Source organism: Miniopterus schreibersii, assembly GCF_964146895.1.
Source record: "Miniopterus schreibersii genome assembly, chromosome: 9".
Classification (NCBI taxonomy): domain Eukaryota; kingdom Metazoa; phylum Chordata; class Mammalia; order Chiroptera; family Miniopteridae; genus Miniopterus; species Miniopterus schreibersii.
Genome location: NC_138118.1, coordinates 52710321 through 52738285, shown reverse-complemented (window position 1 = coordinate 52738285; position 27965 = coordinate 52710321). Strand labels below are relative to the sequence as shown.

The 27965-nt window shown below is 36.2% G+C and overlaps 1 protein-coding gene across 7 annotated transcripts in view; it reads left to right on the top strand.

Moving 5' to 3' along the window:
- Positions 1 to 27965, top strand: part of SEMA3A (semaphorin 3A) — a 441509-nt gene that overhangs the window by 40236 nt on the left and 373308 nt on the right. For all 7 annotated transcript variants that reach the window (XM_081148088.1, XM_081148091.1, XM_081148089.1 and 4 more), the window contains one exon: positions 17676 to 17708. The gene's annotated coding sequence lies outside the window, so the exon portion shown is untranslated. The remainder of the gene's footprint in view (positions 1 to 17675; positions 17709 to 27965) is intronic.

Genomic DNA, 27965 nt, shown 5'->3' with positions numbered 1-27965 from the left:
ATAACAAGTTAAGCAAATATTACTGAATTTATTTAGAAATTAGGAGTATAAGAAAGGAACAGAGATTGCAAATTTTACCCATGTAACTATTCCTTTACTTGAGGAAAATATAGTGATACTGATTAAGGGTACATAGATTAGAGGAACAAAACAAGACTTCCAACATTTTCTCATCAACCAAACTTGGAAGAGGGGAAGGTAGAGGGATAACACAAATAAAAAGTGAAACTATGGTTCTATTTGCAGTAAGGTATTCAATGAAATGTGAACTCAGCATACAACTGAGTGATCATGATTTTCAAACAAGAGTTTGGGGAAGAAAAATTTGCTGTGATACATTTGCTTGAAATTTTCAAACCATGTCACTTAGTAAAGCAGTGCTGGATTTGAGAGACTGTTGAGACTGCACAAACAGAAGATATCAGCTCCTTCTGCATCAAATATTTATTCATATATAAAGTAACATTCTATCTCTAGTCATGTTTTATAAAAATCACTACTACTATCATGGGTAAGAGTAACCTGAATCTCAGGTTAATGATTTAGCCTCACTTATTTGACAATAGTTTAGGGCTATGAACATCTGTAATCAATTTAAGAATTATTTGTGATAGCTGGGCAAATTTGTTCCAGAATGACTCAAAATTGACAGCAAAGACTTTTCCCTATGACTTTGATTACTTGTGGACCTGACTATAAATATCACCCAAAGGGGATATTTTGCTTCCCCCTGGGAAGCAAAAAAGTTCTTATACTGGACTAAGAGAAATGTCATGTGTGTTGCACATATTTTTGACCCAGCAATTTTACTCTGGAGGATTTATCTTAAGTATATACTCTAATCAATCAGCAAAAATAAATGTACTCAGGTATTTATGTTATGGAATATTGAAAAGCTACAAACAAAGCAACTGCTTGGCAAGACACAACAGTTAGAAAAATTAAAGTTTTTTTATGAAGTAGAATTCTATCCATCTATTAAAAAGGAATGTGATTTGCTCAGTTGGTTAGAGTGTCATCCTGATACACCAAGATTGCAGGTTCAATCCCCGGTCAGGAGACATACGAGGACTAACCAATGAATGTATAAATAAGTGGAACGACAAATCAGTGTTTCTCTCTCTCACAGTCTCATATCAATCAATAAAAAATATAAAAATAAGGCATGCATCTCAACTCAGATCCACTGGAACTAGTCATTAAAAAAAAACAACCAGAAATGTGATTGGATTTAGAAAATAAACCTCTCTAGAATAGGTTATTAGTTCAGAAAGAATCCATTTCTAAGAAGGCATGAAAATGCAACCACATAGGTGTAAAAAGTAAAGGAAAACTTATACAAGAATCCCTTCGAAGTGGTCACCTAAAGGAAGTGGGAATATTTTCAGCTGAAGAAGTGTTTTGTTTTGCTTTTACAACCAATTGTACTATTTTATATATATTTTACTATGAAAGCAAGCGTTAGTTGCATTTTTATAACTGAACAATTACTTTTATAACTAACAAATCTATTACTGAAAGTTTATGTTTATAAACTTATTTGTAAATAATTATATGTAAATTATTATAAAATTATGACTATTATACATAGAGTGGCAACAACATTCTAGATACTATGTAAGCTTTTGATACAACATTAGATTTAAACAGCACAGAACTCTGGAGCAAATTTTGTTATACCCGCTGTACAAATAAGGGAAATGTAGCTTAGTCGAATAAGTTGGCCAAGGTCTACTGGAAAATAAGTGGCTGAACAGGGACTTGAACCCCTATCTGATTTCAAAACCTGAGTTTTAGTTTTTTATTACTTCTAATAACTCTTTAATGTGGTTATTAAAAATGTATATTAAGATATTTTCTAACACCGTAATATTAAAATGTAAATAACTTGTTGAGAGGTATTCCTTCCTCTTTCTCCTCCATTATAAAGAAATAATTAATTGTAATGTTAGAGATTATAAACTACGTGATGGTGAGCAAGGCAACTAAATCATTGTAAGTAGGTAGATAGATATTCAGGTTTTTCATTTGTAAAGTGGAATGATAACAGCTGTTCCATCTGCTTCACAGTTTGTTGAGAAAAGATATTTATGAAACTACATTGGACAATGTCAAGTACTCTACAAATCTTACCTGATTCAGGAAGTATAATATTAAGATCTGTTTTTTTTTTCTGATAACTCATAATACATGCTTCACTGATTCAAAATATATCTTTGTTATATTTTTAGAATTATTGATTGACATGAAATATTTAAATAGCAACCTAGACATATGCTTTCAAATATAATGAAACCAGAATGGGTGAAAAAAATTAATTGCTGCATTTTTCTTATGATATGTAAAATGAATTCCATGAATTCCATTGTAGAATTCATTTTACATAAGATTATTTTCCAATTAAATTCCATGGTCAATCATTAAAATCCCTATCTTCTATAAATTCTAGACCCTCTTGCTCAACTTTCAGTTTTACTTGCTTGGAACTATGATTAAAACCCATTCTCCAGCCCTAGACAGTTTTGCTCAGTGGTTAGAGCGTCGGCCAGCAGACTGAAGGGTCAGAGGTTTTATTCTGGCCAAGGGCATGTACCTCAGTTGCAGGCTCAATCCCCCGCCCCAGTCAGCATTCAAGAGGGAGGCAAACAATTGATGTGTCTCTCTCACATCAATATTTCTCTCTTCCCCTCTCTCTCCCCCTTCACTCTCTCTGAAAAGGCAATGAAAAAAATATCCTCGGGCGAGGATTAGAAAACCCCAAAACAATTCACCTACTCCACCCATGAACCCAGGCAGTGGAATAAGTGGAGAGAATGATGATACCCTTGCTAGCTGGTATCTGATTAAATTGATGGTCACTGACCTCAAGTAAGTCCTTCATGCTGCCTAGAAGTCATATTAAATTGACTCTTCTCCGGGAACACTGTTTTACCTCTACCACTCTCTAAATTAAACCTCTAATACTTCCTCTCTCATCTTCACTGGCAGTTGTTGACCTTGCATTTATTGACAGAAAATAGAAGCAATAGGAAGAATCCTTCCAAAATCTTCCACACCACATCTGGTTACCCACCTGCATTGTGCTCCTCTCGTCCAACTTCTTGGCTGTAATGTAGATGAAATTGTCAGTGTTATCAGCAAAGGCCAAACCTTCCAGTTGAGCTCTGGATACTTTGTTACTCATCTGCAAAAAATCATTCTCTCCTCTGTCTACACAATCATCACTTTTTTTCTTTATTGGATTTTCTCTATCAAAATACAGCACACATTAATATCAGGAATGCTGACCTAATAAATAAATTTGATTATGGTCTATCTATTTTTTGAAAGAGTTTGTATAAGATAGATATTATTTTTTTCTTTAATGTTTGAAAAAGTTCACTGGCACATCCATTTGGGCCTGGAGCTTTCTGTGTAGATTTTATAATGACTTTTATTACTTTGAATAAGGATATTCAGATTTTTCCATTTCTCTGTCAGTTTTGGTAAGTTATGCTGTACAAGGAATTCATCTCTTTCATCTAATTTGTCAAATGTATTAGTATAACAATGTTCACTAAATCTTATAATCCTTTCTTATGTCGGTATGATCTATGTGATTTATACTGATGCCCCTTTTTTCAGTCCTGTTCTTTATAATGTATGATGTCTTTCTTTTCCTTGATCAGCCTAGCTAGAGGTTTAACAATTTTATTAACTATGAATTACTTTATTAATTTTAGTACATTTAGAATTTATTGATCTGTCATACAGATCACTTCACTTCATTGTTGTTTTTTCCCCCTCTTATATCGATTATTTTCTTTCTTCTATTTAATTTGGATGTACTTTTCTCTTTCAAGCTTCCTAAAATGACAGCTTAGGGAAGGTGATTTCCCTTAAAGTGATTTCACACCATCTTATCTATAAATTTCATTCAAAACCCTGCTTTTTCCCTGTTTCATGCATATAGATATATTGGTAGCTTGATTCTCCGGGTCAGGAATTTGGGAAGTGCTTGGCTGGACAGTTCTGTATCAGACATTTCATGCAGTTCAATAGTAGCTAAAGCTAGTGGAGTATGACGCTTCTGAGAATTGGCCGAGCCTTCTCCCTCCCTGTTTCTTTCTCTGTAGTCTCAGGGCCTCCTTGTCTGGTTTCTTCCCATGAGTTAGTTTAGAATTGTTCATAGCATGATTGCTTCAAGACATTCATTCTGTTTACATGAAGGCTCAGGACTTCAAAGACAAGTGTCCCAAGAACATCAGGTGGAAGCCATATCACCTAGCCTTCATAATCTAATCTTGGATGTCACATAGTGTTACTTGGGTTGTAGTGACAAGCCTGCCAAGATTCAAGGAGTGGGAGAATACACCTCAACTTTTGATGACAGAAGGAGTAGCAAAGTCACATTTTAAGAAGAAAAAGCAAGATGAAAGACATTATAGCTATGTTTGAAAAATACAACCTCTACATCATCTTTGACCCATTGTTTTTTATAAAATACATTTTTTGTTTCTCTTCTCTGCTCCAAATGTAGTTGTCATGCTTATTTGTTTACTTCTCTAACCCCTTACCTAGCACATGGTAGATACTCATAAATATTTGAATATATAAATAAATGAATTCATTCTTTCATATATCATGGATATACTAATTTGAATGTTTTTAATCCAAAAATACTTATTTAAAAATTTTGGCATTTAAAGGTAAATATATTATTTGATTCAATATTCCAATATGAATTCAATTTACTTTGTACCTTATGATCCTTACAGCGCTGGTAACACTGTCATAAATCTTCACATGCACTGACATCTTGTCCCTGTTTTTTTTGTTTTTTTCTTGTATGTGCAGATTTAATTTCTTTTCCACTCTCTAACAGTTAGTAATTCCACAAGAAAGCTTTTTATAACCTTATCCAAATCTTCTGTGTGGGTGGCTAACCTCTGATAGCCACTGTTTGAAAAGTCTCATCAGAAATACCTATTTTCAGGCTCTGTTTTATTATCAGACATAATCCAGAAGTTTCATAACACATATTTGTTCTGTCAAAATAGTCAGGACTGCTACCTTGCATATGCTCAATAGAAACACTGTAAATAAAACCTGCACTGCAGGCAGAAATCTAAAATAACAAAACAGTTTTACTTGAAATGTAATCAAGTGTGAAGGCAGGCATGAGAGTAAAATTCATGGAGGTAAAATTCATCCAAGTAGGCACATGAATTTTCAATTGTCCTAAGGCTTTCATGCTTCCTTGTACTTCTCTCATCTTCTACTGAGAATTGTTTCTGAATTTAGAACTAAAGGGGAAAGGGAGAGGGAGAGGTTATGTGCACATTCTACATCTCTAACTTCTGACATGTTCTAAGGTCTACAAACAGGAAGAAGAAAAGCCATTTGCCACTGTCTTACTTTTAAGTCTTTAAATTGCAACAGCCTAAGTCAGGTACAGGTAGTTAATGTTCATTATTCTAAGGCTATGCTAGCTCCAACAGAGAAATACGGTAGTTGATTGTTGAAGTGATTTAAGTCTCTGGCTCTAAGGAGATAGTTTCCTCAGTCTTACTAAAAGTAAGCACTTTCCTTACCTTTTCCTTTTAAAGCTTCTTAATGGGAACCAATAGAAAGAAATCGCCAATGAAGAGAGGGAGCTGAACAAGTGGGTTCCCTTTCTGCCTTCTTAGTGTTCCCCTTCTCATGGAAGCTCTTTCAATCCTGTTAGCTCTGTGTCCTCTTGTTCCCTCTGGGGCAACAGTCTCCCAAGTAATCCCTTTTCCTTTAGTTTCTTTTGTGCAGTTGAGACAGATTGATACTTTCAGAATGTTGCTTTATTAAATATTTAGAAAGAATAAACTATAGTTAGGAAGAAACATTAATGAAATCTGTTATAAGCTGAAATAAAGAAACTTTAACAAAATATTTTATTACAACCCCAAAGTATTGGTCAGCTCTTGACTATTTCTACCTGGTGGATGCCACCTTATTACCTATCATACAAAAACAGTATTCAAGGAGTCTGTACTCAGACAAGAGGGGAAATGTTCTTGCTACTCAGTGTTTGGTTTGAAAGGTGTGACTTTCCAGTGGTTTGCTGGCAATCTGTGATGATACACATAATGAAGTAGCTCACACGTCAAGTTAGCACCAACATCCTGCCTAGGGAAGTTATTTGACTCATTAGAGTTCGAAAAACCAATGAAATTTTAACTATATGACAGCCATAATTACCATGGCCTACTCAGTCTAACTAGAGGCTTGGTCTTCTATGGATTCCATTGTAACACATTAGTCTGACGGCTTGAAGTTGCAGAAAAAGCTAATTGAATTGGTTGAGTCTAACATACAATGTTGCAGGGCCATCTTATTCTGACTATTTTTATCTTGTTTCACAATCCCCCACACACACTCATACACATACAAAAACACATAACGTCATTTCCAACACACTATAAACTTACTGAGTGCAGTATTTGTATCCAATTCATTTTGGTCTCCCTCTTTTATGTCCTCAATAGCTAGACTGCCAATATACATTTGCTGGCTGCTGAAAGAACAACACTTAACCTTATTTTGATTAACAAAACATACTCCATAGTCTGTTGTCTTTGGAAGTTCCTGAAAGTATATAACATTACATATTTTTTTCTCCAACCCTTTTCAGAATAGATTGCTTTGTTCTCAAAGACTTTCTTCCATTGTTCATCTGTCTAACCATCAACTTTTATTTTCAGCATTTTTTTAAAATTAGCTTTTTAAAAATCATTTGGGGTTAGTTAAGTAGCAGCTAATGTCACATTGTTTGAGCATACACCAATACTGGACTAGGATATAATTAGATAAATTAATTTGGAAAAGTGGCATCTGAGCACTACTGATTGATTACAACAAATATTTTGGTAGATTCACATATTACAGTCCATTGATGTTCTATTTGCTTTTATTCAGTCAATCAGATCACTCCACATTTCAAGACTCTTACTTATTGGCATTTTGCTTGAAAATTTTGTCTATCTAGAATATTCTGTTCTCATGTATGATTATATAATATCCAGTCTACAGAAACCTTTCCTTTAATATTTTTCTCTAAAGCAGCTTTCTTCTTTTATTAAAAACACTCAACTCTGAATACAAAACTAATACAAAAAAGTATCAGATTAATTTTGAAATTAAATTTGTAATGTTTTTAAATAAAATATACTCTACTAATACAAGAAGGAAAATTTTATCCAATCTTATGAGCATGTTACATAAGGCTATCTTAATAATAATATCAGTTTAAGTAATTAATGTTCAACTTTGACTGTTAACCAGAAAGAAACACGCCAAAGAAAATAGCCAAGCAGAGTGTTACTTTCAAAACTAACAATAAAACTACTTACTAGTTCAAATGAACACAAAACCCCACCTACCAGGTCTACCTACTTCAGTTCATCCTATTATTCTTGTTTTATTGCAGCTAGTCTTCCAAGAAAGATTAGCCACTAAAGTTTACTATCCTTTGATTTACCATGTATCATTCTTCATCTGATTCCTTTGGGAATCATCTCAACCATCCAGCAAGCCTGTTGTAAACAACAACAACAACAAAACACCCTTGTGATCTTTTATTCTGAAGGATAGTATATAAGAGCGGATGGCACTGAAAAGCTCTTTTAGATGACAGGAACTGGGATTCTATTTTGTCTGTGTTTCTGCTATGGAATTGAATTACTGGTATTTAACTCAAAATAAAGGGGAGTGTAAAACTATTTGGGGAAGCTGAATAAAAAGACTCAGGTAAATAAGCAGTTTCTCTTTTAGAATAAGTATGTTTTTCATTGCTTCCACATAAAAACAATTTGAGAATTAGCTCCTCAAAGAATAAAGGATAAGTCCATGGAAAAAAATTATGGTTTAAGATCAGTCCCAGTAAATTATGAGTGTATTAACTTTGTCATCATTTACATAACAGAAACATTTTACATAATGTATTTTCTGATTGACTACTAAAGCACAGATGCTCTCATGTCACTTCTACATTCAAACACTGAATGGTTTCCATCATTATTAAGCTTTGTCCAAACTTATTTACATGACATCTAATAATCTGGCTCCTTTATCTACTGGGAAAACTGTTCACTGTTCAGTACACAGCCATATTTGAATCACCAGCACCTGACTGACACCTTTGGCTCTGCCCTGGTGATTCCCAGAGGCCCCGCCCCTCCCTACCTGCAAGCTCATCTAAGCTATTTCCAGTGGCTTTTCTGTGCAATTGGCCTCTTGAGCCCTATGTTTAGGACTTCCCTAAAATCTCTCAAACAAGCAGCAGTGTGCCCCATAAGGCTTGATAAGTGGCCCCAGGCCTGGCACTAGTGGCAGCCTGCATTGGCTCATAACTTGGCCTCCCCTGGACAACGCAAAGGCCGGCACAAGTAGCAGCCAACTACAGTTTGCTGTGTAGCTCATACTGGGTGGCGCTGAGCAAGGCTCTGGCAGAGGCTGACTTTGCACCTCCCAAGAGTCCCCAGAGACAGTGCACCTGGTGGTCAGCTTCAGCCATGCTGGATTACAACCCTACCACATCCACAAGTGACACACCCAAGGGCGCACTTAGGTGAATACCAAAGCACCACTGAAGTAAATCCTGTTCCATAGGGGTGTCTCCAGCACAGCAGCTCTTTGGCTATAGTTGCAGCTGGTCCTTATAGCTTATTGGCCTGGGAGTCAATTCCTCCCAGTGACCCCAACAGCAACCAAGGCTCAACTACAACAGGACAGTGCACACAGCCCATACAGGGGAGCACCTAGAAGGTCCAGCTCAGGTGACTGGGGAGGCTGAGTCACTGGACCCTTCAGGACACCTACTACACAAAGCCACTCTACAAATTCCAGGAGACATAGCAGCTCTACCTAATACATAGAAACAAACACCTGGAAGCAGCCAAAATGTGGAGGCAAAGAAACATGTCACAAAGGAAAGAACAGAAGAAATCTCTAGAAGAGGAACTAAATGAAATAGATCCAAGCAAGCTAACAGATAGAGAGCTCAGAATTTTGGTTATAAGGATGATTAAGCAAATGGTTAGGGAAATAACTGAGAAAATCGATAACATAATAAAGTACCAATTTGAAATGAAGGCTACATGAACTGAAATGAAGAATAACTTACAGGGAATCAACAGTAGAGTAGAGGACACTGAGAATCAAATCAGCAATTTGCAACATGAGGAAACAAAAAACACCCAACCAGGAGAGCAAAAAGAAAAAAGAATCCAGAAATATGAAAATAGTATAAGGAGCCTCTGGGACAACTTCAAGAGGCCCAACATTCCTATTCTTGGGATGCCAGAAGGAGAAGAAAGAGAGCAAGAAATTGAAAACCTATTTGAAAAAATAATTACAGAAAACTTCCCCTATCTGGGGAAAGAAATAGACTTACAAGTCCAGGAAGCACAGAGGGTCCCAAACAAGAGGAACCCAAAGAGGCCCACAGCAAGACACATCATAATTAAAATGCCAAAGGTTAAAGACAATGAGAGAATCTTAAAATCAGCAAGAGGAAAACAATTAGTTAATTACAAGGGAACACCCACACGACTGTCAGCTGATTTCTCAACAGAAACTTTGCAGGCCAGAAGGGAGTGGCAAGAAATATTCATAAAGCAGTCCTTTTAGCATTTCTTGCAGTGCTGGTTCAGTGGTACTGAACTCCTTTAGCCCTTTTTTTTTTTTTTTTTGTCTGGGAAGCTTTTTATTTCACCTTCAATTTTAAATGATAGCCTTGCTGGATAAAGCAATCTTGGTTGATGTTCTTGCTTTTCATTACTTGCAGAACTTCATGCCACTCCCTTCTGGCCTGAAGAGTCTCTGTTGAGAAATCATCTGTCAGCCTTATCGGGGTTCCCTTGTAGGTCACTGCTTGTCTCTCTCTTGCAGCCCTTAATATTTTCCCTTTGTCCTTGACATTTGCCATTTTAATTATGATGTGTCTTGGAGTGGGTCTCTTTGGGTCCCTCTTGTTTGGAACCCTCTGTGTTTCCTGAACTTGTGTGGCTTTCTCCTTCGCCAGCCTAGGGAAGTTTTCTATAATTATTTCCTCCACCAAGTTCTCTATCCCTTGCTCTCTTTCCTCCTCCTCTGGCACTCCTATAATGCAAATGTTGTTTTGCTTCATGCTGTCCCAAAGCTCCCTTAGACTGTCCTCATGCTTTTTAAGTGTTTTTTCTTTTTGCTGCTCAGATTCTGTGATTTTTTTCTACCTTGTCTTCTAAGTCACTTATTCTGTCCCCTGCTTCATTGAGCCTACTTTTAATTCCTTCCAGTGCATTCTTAATATCAGATACAACATTCTTTATCTCTGAGTTTTGTTTATGGTATGTATCTCTTTTTTCATGTTTTCACTAAGGTCCTCGATCTTATCATCCAGAGTCTTCTTAAGTTCCTTGAACATCTTCATTTTCCATAATCTGAACTCCATTTCTGATAACTTGCTTAACTCCATCTCATCAAAGTCTTTTTCTGGCGATGTTTTCTTTTCTTTAATTTGGGGGTTGTTTCTTTGTCTCCCCATTTTGGTAGGTCTTAGTGTTTGTATCTATAAATTAGATATATTTGCTGTCCCCCAGTCTTGTGGGATGGGATTTTGTCTTGTGGGTCCAGTGGAGCCCAGAGGTGTGTTTTTCTTACACTTCTGAGCTCTTTGCTCTAGGCGTGTCCCTCTTGTGGGTGTCCCTTTTGTGGTTTCTTTATGTTCTCCTGCTGTGGTCAGGTCTGGATTGTTGTTAATAACTCCTTGGGAGGACCCTCCTCTCAGTTTGGCTAACTGTGTCTCAACCCCAACCTCGTCGTGTAACCTGTTGTACGGGTGCTGGCAAGGCAGGACAATACACAACTAAAATTCCAGGAAACAAGGGGTACTTTACAAAATGTTTTGACAGTCACAATGAAAACAACCCACATGAAAGTAGAACTGGGAGAGTAAAGGGAGAACACACACACACAAAAATGCTTAAAAAAAAAGAGAAAGAAAAGTAATGTTTAGAGAGAGAGAGATGTATATTGTTGTTAATACTGGGGAAAATTTAGAAAATAATAATAAACTAAAATGTAAAAAATAGAGAAACTACTGGGAGATAACAGAAGCAGAGAATAGATTCTGTAAGAAGGGCCAGCAAAAAATTAAGGGAGAGAATAGGAATAGGATAATAGTTGAAAATGAGAAAACAAAAATACAATATAGAGAATAAGAGAAATTAACAATCGGACAGGAAGACAAAAAGGAGGATAATGAAAGAATGAAAAAAAAGTAGAAAAAGAAAAAAGAAAAAGAAAAAAAAGTTATGCCAATGGATCGAGAGGAGAGAGAGAGATAAAGCCCAGGCAGGGAGGGAGTCCGGTAAGAGATTTGGGGGAAACTATAGAGGAAAGCAGTAAACTTGGTTATAATGATAAAGCCCCAGTCATTAAGCAGGGATATCAAGAAAGTCTTGATAGTAGAAGCAAGGATAAAACAAAACAAAGCAAATAACCAAAACAAAACTAAAAACAAGCTCAGCAAGACAAAATTCTTTTATAAAAAAGAAAAAAGATATTTAGTTAAAAAAATGTTTAAAAAAAGTTGAAAAAAAATTATTATAAAATTTAAAAAAGAAAAAACAAATTTTCTCCCCTTTCTCTTCTTCCTAAGGAAAAAAGAGAATAAACAAACCCACAAACAAAAAACTAACAAAAAAACCCAAAAACCAAAAGAAACAAAAGCAAACAAAAAAAAAAACAGAAGAAAAAAAGGTAGTCAATCAGGTGAGTTTCTTCTGGGCAACTTATGTTGTCTGAGGGTCACTGTTTTGTGTGCTGATTGCAGTTCTCCTGGGAGGTGCTTGTGTATCAGCCAATGTGAGGAGCTGTCTGGGTTTGGCTCTGGTGTCCTTAGGTAGATGGTTGATCTGAGGCTCTTCATGGACCACCTCCTCTTGTCAGCTATTTTGCAACCTTGTAGTTGCCTTGTCTTACTCCAGAGTCTTCTGTAGCATCTTGAGGGTGCAGGGTGGCTAGTGTAGCCCAGGGTATCACTCCCCTAGAGGTGTTGCTGTCAGGCGCTCACTCTGCGGGAGTTAGTCTCTGCTCCACAGCCAGCTCCTCAGTCCCTACCCTGTGCTCTGATTCTAGTCCCCCAGGCCCTGGCCTGCTGCAGCTTCAGACTGATTTCAGCCTGTTGCGTTTTCTGTATGGGCTGTTTCGGCAGACTGGGCTCAGTGGGTTCGATTAAAAACACATTCTGGCGAGCCCTTTGCCTGCCCAGCCCCCAGCAGGGTTTTCAGCGTTTCCTCCAGTTCCCAAACCACAGTCCCTGAGAGTCTTATTCTTGTGATGTGCTCCTGTGAGCTGCTCTCCCTTCCCCCTCAGGACTGTGCCCTGCAGGGGTGTCTGGGGCTTCAGTGAGCGGGACCAGCCCCTTTCCTGTTGGGGGAGGTGCTCTTGGCTCCGGGAGACGCTGGCAGGCTCTGCCCCTCCCTGCTCAGCTCTGGTTGGCTGGTTGCACCAGGCCCGCCCCTCAGACCATCTACTGCGCAGACCCCAATCCCAGCCTCCGCGGGTCTGTCGGCGTAGTGCACGCCGGGAAGGTGGAGCCAGTTCCGCGATCAATCTTGGAAAATCTCAAAGCAACACACAGGCAGGGGGTCCGCCCTGCAAGGTCCCGCTCCCCGTGCACCAGGCACCCAGCCAGAGGGGACACCCTCAGGGCTGGTCACAGATCCCAGCCTCTCGGCACTCGGAGCTCAGGGCCGGAGGGCTTCTCCCCTCCCGCATACCATGCAGACTCAGTGCTTTCTGGGGCTCAACACAGTGGCCCACAGGGAGGCAGAGGGTCCCTGTGTGCGGGTGCTCAGCGCGGTCCTCTGGTTCCTCACCACTTGGGTGCCACAGCTCTTGGGACAGCCTTCCCTATCGTCGGCACCCCGAGCACCAGACGCCGGTCGCGGCCCCCACTAGAGGCTTTGTTTCCTAGGAGGGCGCCATTCCCTCCGGGACTAGCCGCTCCCCTGGGCCCCTCTGCCCTGCGCGGGGTGCTCCTTCCCCTCTCATCGCTCCGGGTGTGGGATCCCCACTTTTGGATGCCGTCCGCACTCCTGAGGGGAGGGAGCCCAGCAGCCTCCAAGCCTCCAGCCTCGGAGCCCAGCACAGGCTTCAGGGGGGCTCCCCCTTCCTACGCCCCCCTCTCTTACCTGTCTCCGTGATGTGTCTTCAGTGCTCCCCATTCACACTCCGTCCACTCAGGTATGTTTCTCTGGTTTTTCCCAGCTGGCTATGTAGGATTTTAGGAGTAAATCGAGTCCATGTCTGGGAGCAGGGGTGCTCTGCTGCTTCTCACAGGGCCGCCATCTTCCCTCTCCATGGCAAGAAATATTCAAAGTGATGAAAAACGTGCAACTACAACCAAGATTGCTCTACCCAGCAAAGCTATCATTTAGAACTGAAGGTCAGATGAAGAGCTTCACAGATAAGAAAAAGCTAAAGGAGCTCATCACCACCAAACCACAGCACTATAGGAAATGTTGAAGAGTCTTCTTTAAGAAGAAGCTAATGAACAATAGAATCTGACAAACTAAATTGATCCAGAGACATTGAAGCATGCATCAGACGGTCATATTTCAGAGGAAAGATGGAAGGGGGGTGGAGGGTGGGGAGAGATTAACCAAAGAAGTTATATGCAAATATGCATAACCCATGGGCACAGTGATTAATGGGGTGAAGGCCTGGGGAGAGGGTAAGAATGAAGTGCAGGGGGTCATTTGGGGGGAAAATATGGGATACCTGTAATACTTTCAGCAATAAGATAAACTAAAAAAAAAATCAAGTACATTTCATTTTTATCTCCTAATAACTAAAAGCTGTTGAAATATGCATATTTTCCTCTGAACATGTTGTATCATAATTACATTCCTCTGGAGTAGTAAATTTTTAAAATGAAAGAAAGTTTTACTGTACTTTAATGTAATAAAAAAAATTGTCAAAGCCCAAGCTTCCCAAATTGAGTTTATACTCTATCCCATTTATGCTGATAGAGTAAGATTCATTTTGAGTGAAGTATTTGCTTTGTGTGACTTTAATGTGAAATTTAACTTTCTGTCTCCACAACTCATGAGTAACATTTACAGTAGCATAAAGCTACTGTTAGTATACTCTGGTATACCTATGCTGGTTAACATTTATTGGTATTCTTGTCAAAGATGTGTTCAGAAGGAAAGAGTCCATTTCTATTTCCCTGCCTCACCTTCTTCCTCCCACCATTATTCCAAACAGCACATTTAGTTAAGATGATGGAAATATTTTGACTGCCTATTATTTCTCTAACATTTCTTTCTTTTGTGCATTTTACCAGATAGGGCATCCAAAATGAAAATTCATGTCCTGTGTCCCCTTCCACCACTAACTGAAATTTTTATCAACAAAGACCTTGTTTTAAACCACTGGAATTCTTAGTCATAGCCATTTTTTTTTTTTTTTTTTCAAAATGATGATATAGGCAAAAATAACTTACAGATATCATTCTTTATTTTGGAGGCTGTTGAAGGGACAGCCTCCAAAGAGCAAATGAGCATAAATATTCACATAAAATTATTCCAGCTTCTCTTCAACTGTCTCTGGAAAAGTAGAAAAATGGAATCACATTTATAGCAATAGTTGAATAACTTAACACCCCAGAATCCTCTAGCATGGTTTCCTTCTTTACCAGATGGTATAATTCTCACTCTGGAAGACCCATCCTTTGGTAATGCATGTTCCTACATCTTCACAGGGTTGGTTTCTTCACTCTTGGTCAGAGAAAAAGGCACATGAAATATGGTTGCTTATTGATTAGCCAAAATTTTATTTTATTGGGTTAACATATTTTATTATGGAGAATAGCCTGTGTAAACAATGAAGTCATCACCTTCTAGGGGAGATTAAGAAAGAATTTAAAGGTTTCAATTTGAAACTTAGATATAAAGTTTAAATATTTATCTAAAAAGGTAAAGATTATTGTTAGAAAGTATTAAGTTAAAATATCAAAAGTTATTTCAATAAGTATAATGATAAGTTTCCTGCTGCTAATTGTCAAGTAGGAAAATAATAAAGCTTAATATGAGATATTTAAGTTAGGCTTTTAAAAAAAATCTTGATAAATATGAATTATCTAAATTGACTAGGAAATACCATAGGCTTTTAAGAAACTGGATAATTTCACAAGTTAACACTGCAAGTAGAGAAGAGTTGTGTTGTGAACATTTTCTTCTAAATTGTTTTAAAAAATGCTTTACCTAACGGCAGAATAACAAATTGAATATTTAAGCCCATCTTAATCTTGTAATTACATAATTAGTGTACTTGGGTTAATATGTTAATTTGTTAGATGTAATATAAAATTATATATATTGGTTTGGCTCATTGACCTCATCAATCAGCGAATACAGAGGTAGGCAAAAGGAGGTTTACAGTTGTTCATATGGAAAAATGTATAATACAAGAATAACCAATAATACAAGAATAAACTCTGTATTTCACATATTCATAACTCTAAACCTACTTTTGTCCAGTCCTGTATTTAGTGAAGGCCAGCCGTGAACCTGACATTTTTCTGGGAACTAGATACACAATAGGGAACAAAGCAGGTAAAATATTTACTCTCATTGAGCTTATATTCATTTGGGGAAATAAAGACAATGAATAAAGAATGATTAGGTGGATAATGGATGGATGATGGATAGATAGATATTCAAATTACTATGACAAAACATGAATAAAGGTATAGGTTATAAATTGAAGTAGGAAATATCTGGGGAAGAATGTAATTCTTTTTACAGGGCGGCTAGAGAACACCTCCATGGTGAAGTGAAATTCATGAGGTGGAGACACTCAGGGTTGTGTACAGGGATTGTGTTCATGCTGAACGGATCACAAATACCAAGCTCTCAAGACAGGAATGTGCTTGGTGTTTTCAAGAACCAGCATAGAAAGCAGTGTGACGTAGAGGAGCAGGGAGAGGAAGTGCAGTCAGAGGCATCAGGGCCCCTTGAAACTCAGTTACATAGTGACAAATTCATATTCAAATCAAATACCTACAGGTTTTCCCATAGTATTTGCATAGACCCAAGACTATAAACATGTCCCCTTTATGCTGTACTGATTGGATAGATATTTTCTGTTTTTTCACAAATTTGCCTATTATGTTACAGTGAATTAAAAATGTTTCAATGATTACTATGAGCTACTGGAAAGCAGGCACAGCACTCTATCCAGCATTGCCGTGCAGAGTCTAGGACATAGTTGCATTAGAGGGCCAGTATGCGTATCTTCTCAATGAGTGCGCGAGTCATTCAAATCCCTTTACAGCCAGAGGTAGAATAGCAGGGTTAAGAGTAATTCACTTAAGAATAAGGGGCCTTTCCACATGAGAGGCAAACAGGCATTTTTTGAGATCGGTAGGGATTATTAGGGATGCCCTGATTCAGTCAGAAGACCAAACGGTGCTTCCATTTGGAGACAACAGCAACATGTATTCATGAGAAAAGGGAGAGGGACGATGGTATCAATAGAAGGCAGGCAATTCTCTCTGTGTAGGTAACATAACACAGTGATCTAATTCTAAAAATGTTTTTAATTTTCAGTCCAATCAGTAGTCATGGTAACTGCTTTCTTGTTACCTTTGTAAACAGTTCATTGGGAACAAGGCCAAAGGTTATTTTGCCTTGTTTTAACATTCCAAAGATTTGAGACATTAGCTGCAAGGCAGTTCCCCTGGCACAGTAACCTCGGGCTCCATTTCAGAGTGACTTCCTTATATTATTTAGATGGAGCATAGACTGGGAGTTAGAGGGATCTTTAGAGTTATCTTTTTTTGGTTATCATGGGGATTACAGGTAACATCTTAAATCTATAACAATCTAGTTTTTATTAATACCAAATTAGCTTAAATAGCATACAAAACTCTACTCCAAAAAGTTATTTCCCTTCCCCTTGTGCTCAATAATAAATTCATAATTATTTTTATGCAATTGCCTTTTAAATCATGTAGGAAATAAAAAGTGGAGTTGCAAACCAGAAATTTAGTAACTACTGCAGTCTCCTTACCTATAAACTCATTATTTATTATTTATTTATTTATTTATTTATTTATTTATTTAAATATATCTTTATTGATTTCAGAGAGAGGAAAGGAAAAGGAGAGAGACAGAAATATCAGTGATGAGAGAGTCACTGATTGGCTGCCTCCTGCACGTCCCCAACTGGGGGTCAGCCCGCAACGCGGGCATGTGCCCTGACCAGGAATCAAACTGCGAACCCCTGGATCCAAGGTCAACGCTCAACCGCTGAGCCATGCCCAGCCAGGCTAAACTCATTTAGATTGGGTTATTTTATTCCTCACATCTGGGAATAACTGATTATTAACAGCGACATTCAATAAAAAATGGAAAGGAAAATGTCAATTTTAAAATTAACAATTTGTTAATTATAATTGATGTTTAAATGAAAGCAATAAAAATGTTTTTCATGGTATTAAGTTAAATTTCTATAGAATTAAAAATTGTGAACAGAAATTTTTATGCGCGTTAGTTTATAAAACAAACTAATTGAAATAAAACAAAATTTTATAATGGACACATAAACTAGTCCTAAAGTATTTGGTGAGGAAATACACTTACAACCCATCTGTATTAATTTCTTTTCAGAAACTTCAAAGTGAATTTCCTGTCTTCTGTCATGTAAGTAAGCGTTTTATGAAATAATTTTCATTAATTAAAAATCTAAATGAAGGTTTTAATCATGTTACCATTTCTAGACCAAACAACATTGTAGCTATTCATCTTTATTATAAATTTATTTTTATAATAAATCTTGTAATGAGTACAGAGTATCTGAAATAGATTTATTTTAAAGTTAAGCACTTTTAAATCACACTATAGGTAAAATGCTCTTTATTCATGGTTGAAGTAGCCTTTCTCTGAACTGGAATTAAATTTCTATTTATAATGCTGACAAATTAAAAAGAAATTTAGCATAGAACCTACATTTTAAAATATTATAGCCAATTACAGTAATCAAATAAATTAGGGTTTTTTTCTAAAGGATTGTGCCTTAAAAATTGCAAGTACCATGGGATCCTTAATGAACACTCCAGGAACTGACTTTTATTCCTCATTGGAACAGAATCTTTCTTCTAATTAGACTGCTATATTAGAACTGTGGCTCCAAATGGATTAAAAATAGATGAATAGTCTACATCATTTCCCCTCTGAAGGTTCCCCTCTGAAGCTTTTCTCCAAATATTGTTTTAAATTATACCTGTCCAATTTCAAAGGGAAAAGAAAACACCTTGAGAATATTTTCATTTTTCTGACTCTCAAGTTCCTATAACTTTTCAACCTGGTACTTAACTAAAGGTTGATAGAATAATTTGAGATAATTCTTGTCTATCATGTTTTAGACCCAAAGTTCCACATTTGGAAGATTTTTTTTCCAACTTCAAACCTTTGCATTTATGAAGTAAATGCATGTGTCTATAACTTCCTTTTTAGAGAAGCTGTTCAGCAAGGGATAACCAGCAATAATAAAATGAGCTTGAAAAATGTCTTACCAATAACAAAAGATATTGAATCAGTACATGAAACTCTAGATTACATGGATATCTTTTTTGAGGCTTGTGGAATTACACTCACAGTATGCTTTAAAGAAATCCTTGGAGTTTAGTTAACCAAATGAAGACTTGTGGTGTAATTACTAAAGATATAAAATGTAATACTATTAAGTTAGGTTGCATTTATTGAGTATTAAATATATGCTAGGTAATTTGGATGCTAACTCCCAATCCGACAGCTGAGAAAAATAAGCACAGAGTATAAATTCTCCAATTATACACAGCTTGCATGTAGGGATTTTGATATTTAAAACTGGCCAACAAAAAAGGAAAAAAAAGAAAAGGAACACACCACTCACTTGAGAGCCTATGCTCCAAGCTATCCTGCTTCCAATGACTAGAACACCAGGGCACAAAAACAAACAAACTGATAATAGTTAAACAGGAAAACATGCCAAAACAAGCCAGACATTTTACTCGTTATGTTCCCAAAATTTATTTTTAAAAATTTGACCAACAGAGCAGTTGGAAGATTAGCAAAATTAAAACGGTATAAAATATCAACTAGATTCATCAGGTATTGACAGTTTTGCCGTGTTTGCTTTCTGCCATCCCCAAGCAGTGTTTTTCTCTGAATCATTTGAAAGTGATTGCAGACATTATGGACAAAATCCCAATATATTTCAGCGTGTGTATTATAATGCTTGGGCATTCTCCTACCTGTATGGCAGTTTTGTAACCGCACCAAAGATCTTTAACTTTTATGTAACAATATAAAAATTTCTGAAACCTAAGAGGCAAAAGAGGTTACTGAGTTCTCCTTGATATACGTAGTAGTACTAGGTGGTAAATTTGGTAAATTTTCGATCAACTTGTCTATTTTATAAAAAGCAAGGTTTATAAAAGAACAGAGGCTAACTCATAGATTTTTGTCTGCACAGATGCCAATGACTCCTACCTGTTTAAAAAGATAATCCTGATGACTGCCATGTATTGCCTTAGTTTTGTATTTAACCAAGCAATATTATCTTAACATTTCTTTATTAATTTGCCTATAGAAACCTAGGTTGCCATATAATCTTGAATCTAACTTTAATATTTTACTGGTATATCATTAATTGATCTAGTTACAATTTTTGACATACATAGTTTATATTTGTGAGTTATGTTTTAACTTTTGCAAATTATACTTTAACAATAATCTGATCTAATATATAGTCCTTATTTAAATTTCCCCAAATGTTTCAACAGTATTCTTTATGGTTCTTTGCTTCTTTATTTGTTTGATCATTTTGATTCAGGAACCGATCAAGAATCCTGCATTGTAATAGTTTTACATGGCTCTTTAGTCTCCTTCAGTGTGGAAGAATAGTCCATTTCACCCGGTCTGCCTCATCCTGGCATACTTGTTTTTTGTGATACTAATTTTTTTTCTTTTAGGAATGCAACCTAATTGTAATATAGAATGTTCCCCACCTGGATTTGCCTGAGTGTTTAGTCAGTATTAAGTGAAAGTTAAACAATTTTGTCAAGAATACTTCAGGTGATATTGTATGCTTTCTATTGTATCAGATTTACATAATGACAGTTTGCCTCTTTTTTGAAGATTAATCATGAGGTTACAGTGATTTCTGTGGGATTTCTCCATTGTAAAGTTATATTTTATTGCACACACTTATCAACATGTGGGGTGTTACTTTTATATATATATGTCTTTATTGATTTCAGAGAGAGGAAGGGAGAGGGAGGGAGTTAGAAACCTCAATGATGAGAGAGTCATTGATCGGCTGCCTCCTGCAGGCCCCTGACTGGGGATGGAGCCCGCAACCCGGGCATGTGCCCTGACCGGGAATCGAACCCTGATCACCTGGATCATAGGTAAATGCTCAACCACTGAGCCACGCCGGCCGGGCTTGGGGTGTTACTTTGAGACTATGTAAAAATTTCATTCCCCAACAACATTTTAGCCAATGATTTAGCATGTTGTCATGATTATTGCTTGGGCCAATTATTACACTGGTATTTTCAAAACCAAATCTTTCATTTTGACATGTCAGTGTTTATGGGGAATGTAAATGGTTAAGAGAGCTCAGGACTGGAGTCAAGAGATTAATACATATGCATCTGCATAGCATCCAAGTTTCAAAAAATGGTGAACACTTGATTGTGAATTTATTTTTGAAAATATAGAACAAGTAAACAAATGTTACAGTGTACATACTTTTTAAGCTGGTATCAAATAACTTATTCAGGTTAACGATGCAGGGTTTATCATAAATACTATTATAATGCTCAATAAAATATCAATTGATAGGGCTATTAGGAATTTATAATGAAGCAGCATGTATAACCTGGAGCCCAATTTTCCCCATGTGCTAAACTTGAAATAATAATACCTACTTCATAGGACTGTGTTGAGAATTAATTGAGATACTACATGGATTGTATTTTCTAGCATGTAACAATGATTTTTAATATTAGTTATTTTTACTGTATTACATTGTTCTACCCATCATGTGATTTAGTATGTTTATTTTTTAATTACTGTAATATGAAACAAAGGAATAGATGGAGTACAATATAGGCTGCTTTCAGATTTTCTATCTACATATGCAGTTTCATTTGATGGGTATGCTTTTTACTGCATGTTCTGCTCCTTACCTTAAATCTCTTGTTTGTTGTTTTAAAATAGCCCACATAAAGTCCTTAAAGAATGTGACGTTCATTCTTGAAGAACTTCATTTAGAGGATGTGCAATAGCAACATTACTCTACACATTAGTCAATATATTCTGTGATGTCATAAACGCAGCACTTATAGACAATAAGTTCCTAAATGGAAGTCAGTAGTAGAAAGAAAGAAATATATAAAAGAGTAATAACTCCAGAAGCACATATGGAAAATTAATTAGATAAAAACAATTAAAATATTTTATCTGTTTGTAGTAGGTTTTATTTTCTTCCAAGGGTAGAATAGTAATGTTTCTTAAATTCTGTATACTTGTCTTGAAAAAAAACACAAAATTGCTTAGTAATCAGAAATGGAAGTTTGCTTTATACACTGGAAATATACGTGCCCTTTCATATGATTGCATAAGTGTGTGTGACTGCGAGTGCGTATGTGTGTATGTGAGTGTGTGTATGTGTGCATGAGTGTGTGTGTGAGTGTGTATATGTGAGTGTGTGTATGTGAGTGTGTGTGTTGGGAGAAAGCTGTGCAACAGCCATATGCAGGGTGCCGTTTTTAAATTTAGACAAGCATTCTAAACTTTCAATCATTCCTGTCTGGAGTACTGTAGCTTGGGAAAGTGTCATTGCATGAAGTGTCTCAACCATAGTGTTTGCTTCTGTTTATATTTTGAGGTAAAGTGGAAGTAGTCATGGAAACTGTTTAGGAACTTTAAACATTCCTCCTAGACAAATAAAAAGGCTTGCTTTTAAAATAACCCATCCAGTCTAATCTTTACACCACTCAGAGTGCAACTACAAAGATGGTTCATCAGGAGAGTTTAAAGGGAATGTGGTGATGGGTTTTTTTAGTGATGTAGCTGGTTTTATTTGCCTCTTACTTTGAACCATTTCTATATCAAAGTAATGCCTAGGAATGAAAGAGCTTTGGGGGGATTTCTGACTGGCAGGTACCATTACTAATAAATTGCCTCAGAATGTAAAAATGTGACCCCTCAGGTGGTTCAACCACATTGTTTGCAAACTGTGACTAAGTATCGAATTCCAGCGTCTCTGCTCAGCCCTCACCATGGAGCGATGCAGTTTCCCTTTAGTGCCCTGGCACTGACTGTGTAGGCCACGATGAGAGATGCAGCAGGGGCGAAGGAAGAGGAATGTGCTGTGCAATTGGCTGCAGCCATCTGACCCTGCTTGATCTTCACTCCTTAAAAGCCTGTGACCCCCTGGAGCCCCTCGCATGATCCGTGCATGTGGCTGGCCTGCCTCCCTAGCAGCCTTTTCATCAGTAGGCTTTTCAAGCCATTACTCTGCTTTGTAGCCTTATCAAGGCATTCATTTTGCACTATCATAAATACCATCTAGGAGTTCAAAGTTTGCCCAGCATAGTGAGAAAAGCCACAATGGGTTTCTTAGGAAATAAGGCAAGGAATGTTGTAGAACTCTACAGAAATCATGTATTTTAAAATAAGTGCACATTTGAACTAGGGAAGAACCACAAGAGAATGGGATAATGGGGAAAATAATACAAAGTGTCTATTTTATAGAATGGACTGTATTACCAGCATTCAGTTTCACAAGTTTTATTTAATCCATCAAGGTCCAGTTTACAGGTGGTCCATGACCTCTTGTTGAAAGAAAGAAGAAAGAAAATAAACCTGAATTTAAAATACAATCTCTCTTAATCCAGCTGTTTCAGGTTGATATGAGAAAAAATATAACAGCAGAAAAATCTTCAACGTATACAAGGGAAAAGGAATGATTTTCCAATGGAATTTTTACATATCTTTAAAATTTTTTTAAGTTTAATAAATTTGAGCCCATCTACTTTACCCCTGTTGTTTTGTTATAACAGTAGAATCCAAGAATATATCATCATACCTAAATGTCAATATTTTAAGAAATGGATAGTCATTAAAAGTCTATTCTTTTCAAATGCGTTTAATAGAAAAGACTGATTTGGCTGATAATTTAGAAGCATCATAATGTAAGAAACAGGACAAGGAGTCGATGATGTCTAGTAATTTGAAAGCAAGGGAGAACTAGAATTCTAGTTTCCCTCCAAGATAAATTATTCCTGACAAAATGTCTTATTACATTCCCTTCAAGTTTATGCTCCAATGGCCATGCTTTCCACTTTGCCCCTTAAATATGTTTAGTTGTTAAAATGGAAATTCATAATCACAACCATCTTACAACATTATGAAAACAATCCCAAGGAGGCGGCTACCATTTTTTCTCTTATTCCAGAGATCAGGTATCCCATAAGGAAGAAGCCTGTCTTTCCAGCACTGGTGATGTTTCTGAGATATGGTTAACTTTGCTCCCAGACACCCACACACAGACACACAAAGGCACACACTTGCCAACATTTTTGAATATCCCAACTTACTGCAAGTTCTTATTCTTCTATCTTTAATGTTATGACCTGTGGGCAATGAAAAGTCACACCTCTCAAGAACAGCTGGGAGAAGTTCTATCTCATAGTTGCCACTGTGTCAACATTAAAGCCAGTCTTAGGGGTGCAGATATCCTGGGAAAATCATCAAGTGGGTTTTAAAAGTACAAGTATGGAGAAACACAAATACTTTTGAAAGCTTTAAAGACACGGGGTTAAATGCTCCCCCAAGCAATTTGCCATTTCCGTGTTAATTCAGTTTGTAGAAACATATAATTAGAATCTCTAATACCTGCATTTTCCTTTTCTTTATGAGAAAAACATGTGGTAGTGCATTGAGTAATGGATACACTGGGAAAGGAACCCTTTGTGGGGTGGCTTAATGTCTCCTGCTGAAAGGCCACAACTACTACATTTCTAACAGAAAACAAAGCAAAATAACACTTTATTCCTTTATTGGAAACGAGCACCTTTCCTTAAAACTAAAATAGACGCTTTCATGTAGCATTAGCAATTTTCTTCTTTACAGGTGTTGAACAAAATAGCCTGGGGAGTGTGCAATCTGGGCTGGGAATTAAATCCAGGTTGCTTGCTTAATAATATAATACATAACCATATAGGCACAGGTTGACATTAAAAGAATGCCTTTTATCTTGAAAATTATAAAAGAAAATATCCTCTGATGAATAACCACAATCACTACTTGTAAAAAAATATATTTTGTATATAGTTATATATGTATTATATGCATGTATATTAGTGTATAAAAATATAATAATTTATGTAAATTTGTGCCTTCCTTTAAGTAACACAAGAAGATAATATTAATTTACTAATTCTTGTACAAGACAAAAGATATGTTTAACATTTTTATAGTATTCATTTATTGGGTTTCCACAGTGGAAAAAAATTATCTTTAAAATCAATTATTATATAACTAGTGCTACTCCATCATGTAACTGATCTGTATTAGTCATTCTTTCCAAACAGAAAAAAAAAACTGAAAACTTATGATGGAAAGTAAGCAAATATTTACATTTAAAAATAATACTAATACTCCTGTATTTTATGCCTCACAATAGGAGAACCTTGGAAACCAGCAAGGTTCCATGAAATTCTTACATGATTTTTGGAGCTTTTATCTAAATTAATTTGTTTCAAAAAGAGCCATTTCCACAAATCATGTCATAACATAGTTCTCACCTAACTGATTTGGTCCAAGAATGTCAGTGATTCAGAAAACACATCTGCTTTCTCCTTCTATTTTGGGAACAATGAAATCAAACAAAAAATAAATTAGTTCATTTCTTTCAATGGAAGAAGAATTTAAACAATAGGTGTTTTCTCTCCATGGATAAGTCACTGAGCTCCAGGACACAGAGCAACATTGCACTATAAATCCTTGTACCTGCTGGGTTAAATGTTAATGATGTCGAAGTTACTGTCCTCTCAGGTTCTGATTTGAAAACATTTGGGCAGTTGTAAAATGCCAAGGAAGAAACACAAAAGGGGCTGGTGTAAAAGGTGCTATGGCGACTTGAACAGTGCAGCAAACCTAGGATGACAGATCTGAGAAAGATGCAGAAGCAAAGCAGAACATACTGCGTACCTGCGATTGTAAAGGCTCCAATAAGGGACTGAGAAAGAGCAATGGGCTTGAGTGTGTGATATCTCTGAAATCGAGGGAAGACACTGTTCTAAGAAGTGAATGGTCAGAAGTATCACATGACACAGTGACATTAATCAGGGGAAAAAGTGAGAAGAAGAAACTAGACTCTTTTATGTTCAATGGAACAGCATACGGCTCCTGTTATAGGTTCTGGGCAATTGCAGGCACACGATAAATGGTAGCTATTATTACTCTCAATAAGGAGAGGTGAAATGAAAGTCAATTTTAGAGTTTTAAAAGACCGGTTGGATAAGAAAGTGGAGAAGTAGCTGGATTATACATGTTTGAAAGTTGAGAGACAGGAATCAAAAGTGGATTCTCTCTCAGTCAACATGTCTTTTGGTTCTTTAGTTAATTTGCTTATTTTTACTTTTCTAAATGATTTTGGAAAAAGTAAATTGAGTAAGACATGAGTCACTTAGCACCATGTCTAGCATACAGGTGCAAAGGGGAAACAGTTTTTTTGTTCTTATGTACCATGCCCAGTTTTATAAACTTTGCATGGCTTATTTAATTATCCCAAAACGCCACGGTCCAGGTGCCACACTATCAGAAATGGCATCATTCAAACATGTTGATTCACTTATAAGGGAAAGAAGGTCTATAAAGGTTAACTAAACTTTTCAAAACTCCTAACCTGGAGGATTTTTTCTGACTCCTTTCCAAAATGCCACATTACATGTTAGAGGCTCCCTATGCCCATGTATGTTGAAATTAAAAGGGAAGGAATTCATGAAGAATGCTGTGGCAAAGGTTACATGCAGAGTATTTTCACGGAAATGCTAGAAGTTTCAATGTAAAGTAAACTCAATAAATGTGGAGCAGTTAACTGATACTTTTTACACACTTATATTTCTACATATCACAGTTTTAATTAGAACTAGACAATTGAAGTAACAAATAAGATAAATTAGATTATTTTTACTTGATATTTTAACCAATAGAAATGTTGTAGCTTTGGAAAATTTTGAATTTCTCACCTGGTGTTTTAGTATGCATTTAAAAACTTACTGTAGACTTGGAAATATAAATCATCAAGATTTTGATTCTCAAACAATAACCATCGCATTTCTATGTTTTCTTTGCAATAGAATATATATATATATATTTCCATGTATGCAACTATGTGGACACAGAAGGAAAAAAATCACACCCCCTTGTCAATTTCTGTTGGACAGTGATACAAAGGCATCATCAACAAATTAACACATACTAGCTCTTATTAACTCTTACTTATCCTGCTAAGAATTTTTCTCATTCACACCTGATGAGGTAAATATTGCTTTGATAGGAAAGTGAGGGTTAAAGTGTGGGTCCTACACAATTCCTTTACATCAAGAAAATAAAATAGAGTATACAGGTAGAAAAGAAATAAATAAAACTGTAATTGTTTTCTAATTATTTCTTCTTACATGTCAAACCTCCACCAGTAATGCTTCCCAACCACACATACATTTAATGAGAGTCAGTTTGCAGGCAACTTCTTTCACTTTTTGTTTTCCTGACACAAATATTTTATTTCACTTTGGTTTTTGAAACATAGTAGTTCCAGATATGGAATTATAACAGTTATGCTCTTTCAACATATTGAAGATATTATTACAGTGCTTCAAACTCCCATTGTTGCTGTTGAGATGCCAGTCTATTGTCATACATAGCTTTTCTTCCTTGCTATTTCAAAAATTTTCTTTGTCTCTGAGATTCAATTACTGTTATTACTATTATAGTATATTAAGTAATATATTCTAATGTATTAATTTATCATGCTAAGAATTATTTTTATTTAAGCTGTTGGTAATTTCTTGCACTTCTGGGATAAAAAGTTGGAATTGGAATTCTTTATTTTGTAAATTTTTATTCACAATTTTATAATTATATCTCAAAATTCATAATGATATTCACTTCTTAAAAAATATTGCCTTTCACCTATTCTTCTTTTTAATTCTGGAATTCAATTAGACTTTTATAAGACTTTCTCAATTCAATTTCTGGATCTCATAAACAGAATTAGATATTTTAATTTTTCTCTCTGATTGCTCCATGAATATTTTCTTTAGCTTTATCTTCTAGTTTGTGCTTCTACCTTGATGCACTGAGTTTTTTGTTACTTTTTCCATTTCCACAATTTAGATTTGATTCCATTTTAAATATTTACTGACATTTTAAAGTATCTTGATCCTCACTCAAGTTTTCAAGCTTTCTTTTATTTCCTGAATTACATAAAACATGCATATTTAAATATTTAAATTATTTGTTTATACAGATAATATATGATCACTCTGCAAGTATACTTCAGCTGCTTTTCACTCATGGTGCATTTTCCCCCTCTCTTGATGTTTGTTTATGTATAAGAGTTCTGAGTTAAAATTAAGGTTTTATCGTATAGGTTTTGCATTTACTTCTGTCAGTTGCCTGCAGTTCCACACCAACTAATTTGTGAATCTACATAAAGACCAGATTATACTTTTGAATTTTCAAAAGATAATTTTTCCCACTCCCACAATACCAGCGACATAAGGGAGTTTGTTTACTGTCTCTTCTGTTGTGAGTTTATTGAAGGTGTAATCCTTTGGGAGCCTAGCTTTATAGAGCAATCTCCTATCACCTACTCTACTTGAAGCATACAGAAGACTT